The sequence below is a fragment of the Odontesthes bonariensis genome, chromosome 11 (assembly GCF_027942865.1).
Source record: "Odontesthes bonariensis isolate fOdoBon6 chromosome 11, fOdoBon6.hap1, whole genome shotgun sequence".
Lineage (NCBI taxonomy): Eukaryota > Metazoa > Chordata > Actinopteri > Atheriniformes > Atherinopsidae > Odontesthes > Odontesthes bonariensis.
Genome location: NC_134516.1, coordinates 30,712,360 through 30,715,120, shown reverse-complemented (window position 1 = coordinate 30,715,120; position 2,761 = coordinate 30,712,360). Strand labels below are relative to the sequence as shown.

The following is a 2,761-nucleotide window of genomic DNA, read 5'->3' as shown; positions in this document are numbered from 1 at the left end:
TTGTTGTTTTCACACAAACTCTAAAAAAGTTTTTGTAACTCCAGGCAGTGTCTCTGAGAGTTGAATACTAATTAGATGGGTATGTAACACCCCTGATTCCCCCCACCCCCCTGTCACTCTCCATGTGATAATTGTCTGTCACTGGCAGGACATTGCTGCCTTCCCCCACATGCTGGCTGAATGGGGCGTGTTCTCACCTGTGAGTAGCCACTCAATCACCTGGTACTTTACATGTGAATAGCGATAGGTGTGGCAGAGGAAGCTGCTGCAGTCTGCGACTACAGAAAATCCAAAGATTTCTGTTCACTCTCTTTAAAAAGGGCCAGCTATATAATTTATTTTTAAAATATATATATTTGAAAACTATAAGTTTCAAGGTTTTTAATGGTGTCACTTGGAGGCACAACTGGCACACAACCATGCCCATGCCAGAACAAGGGCCGGATAGAAATGACATTTGGCCTACTGAAGGCACGCTTTCAGTGTCTGAACCACCTGAGAGTCAGCCCAGACAGGGCATGTGATATCATTGTGGCCTGTGCTGTCCTCCACAATGTGGCCTGCCTGAGAAAGGAGAGGGACCCCAGAGTGCCAGCTCTCATAGACCGGGACATTCCTGCCATCTTCCCGGATGGCGACTGTGGTCGGCTGGTCAGAGACCAGTATGTGTTAAATTATTTTAATTAATATGCATGTTGATTTAAGTTGGGCCTGCAATGGCAGAGGAATTTTTGTTAGGTTTTTGTGCTGTATAGGCAAGGCAATTTTATTTGTATTACCATTTTTACAAACAGTTTGTCTCAAACTGCATGCTTTGATTCTGTGCTTTTTGTCTTGTAGAGCACTGTGTGACTTCAGTTTTGAAAGGAGCTGATGGTTTACTTGCTTTGATTCATCCTTGTTCAATAAAGGAACATCATGGTACTCTCTGTGTATTTATATTTATATGGTGATGTACTTTATGTGTAGTCTGTGGCAAACTAAATTATCTAGTGGTTCATCTAAACTCATCAGTTATCTAAAATGATTTCAATTAATGATCACAAATGTTTCAATAATGATAGTAGGTATAGTTAAATGTTTTAACAATATGTTCTAGGCAGTGGAATAAATATTGGTTTCCAATTGTGGCGACCGCTGACTGAGATAAGGAATGAGATTATATATATCCTGGAACTTAGCCTGGTCTGGAGCAGGCTAGCTTCACAGAATAAATCTCCATGGTAACTTAGGTCTGAACATATCCCACTTCCCTTATCCCACTTTTGTGCAACCGGATCGCGGATAAGTTGATCCGGGATAGCCAACATATCCCCGCTTAATCCCTTATCCTACTTTTGTGCAACGGGCCCCAGGAGTTCATGTGATCAACGACACGTCTGCCCTTTGTTTTGTTTCATCAAATGGTCTAACGAACTTGTGCTTCTTTCCAGGTTAACTTTAAGCAACCCTGAGTCAATAATGTTATCTTTGTCCGCAGGACTCGAACCTGCGCGGGGAGACCCCAATGGATTTCTAATCCATCGCCTTAACCTCTCGGCCACGACAACGACATACACTCGTGTTCACCTTTGACATGCAACGGTTACAAATCATCATTTTCATGAAGGAATTCAACTCCTGAGATAGACCTAAGTTATGGCGATCAAGAAAAAGATTATTTTTTGTTTGTTAGAAATGGTCAGTCTTCGAAATATGTGAGAGGAAGGAGTTGTGTCTTCAGAGATCAATCTGTGCAAGAGTTCATGTGATCAACGACACGTCTGCCCTCTGTTTTGTTTCATCAAATGGTCTAATGAACTTGTGCTTCTTTCCAGGTTAACTTTTCGCAACCTGAGTCAATAATGTTATCGTTGTCGGCAGAATTTGAACCTGCACGGGGAGACCCCAATGGATTTCTAATCCATCGCCTTAACCTCTCGGCCACGACAACGACATACACTAGTGTTCACCTTTGACATTCATCGGTTACAAATCATTATTTTCATGAAGGACTTCAACTCCTGAGACAAACCTAAGTTATGGCGATCAATAAAAATCTTTTTTGTTTGTTTGTTAGAAATGGTCAATCTTTCAAAATGGGTCAGAGGAAGAAGCTGTGTCTTCAGAGATCAATCTGTGCAGAAGTTCATGTGATCAACATGTTATCTGGCCTTTGTTTTGTTTAATCAAATGGTCCAAGGAACTTGTGCTTCTTTCCAGGTTAACTTTCAGCAACCCTGAGTCAATAATGTTATCGTTGTCGGCAGGATTTCAACCTGCGCGGGGAGACCCCATTGGATTTCTAATCCATCGCCTTACCCTCTCGGCCACGACAACGACATACATGTATGTTCATCTTTGACATTCAACGGTTACAAATCATCATTTTCATGAAGTACTTCAACTCCTGAGACTGACCTAAGTCATGGCGATCAAGAAAAAGCTTTTTTGTTTGTTTGTTAGAAATGGTCAATCTTTCAAAATGGGTCAGAGGAAGGAGCTGTATCTTCAGAGATCAATCTGTGCAGAAGTTCATGTGATCAACAAGACGTCTGCCCTCTGTTTTGTTTCATCAAATTGTAAAAATTGGCTTTGTTCTTAGACATTATGAATAAAGTAAGTCTTAGTACTTTTCCATGATGACCTAAAGTGATCAAGGAGTAGAAAGACAAAACAATTGGGAATGCCTGGGAAAGCAAGGACAGATTTAACACACACACATTGTTTTGGGCTGATCCAGAGAATATGACGAAGCATGTTGAACATTCTCATGTCGAGT

The 2,761-nt window shown here is 41.3% G+C and overlaps 1 non-coding gene across 1 annotated transcript; it reads right to left on the bottom strand.

Moving 5' to 3' along the window:
- Nucleotides 1–1,851: 1,851 nt before the first annotated feature.
- Nucleotides 1,852–1,933, bottom strand: trnas-aga (transfer RNA serine (anticodon AGA)). Its single transcript has one exon. It is a non-coding gene; the product is annotated as a tRNA-Ser (tRNA).
- Between the last annotated feature and the right edge of the window lie 828 nt (nt 1,934–2,761).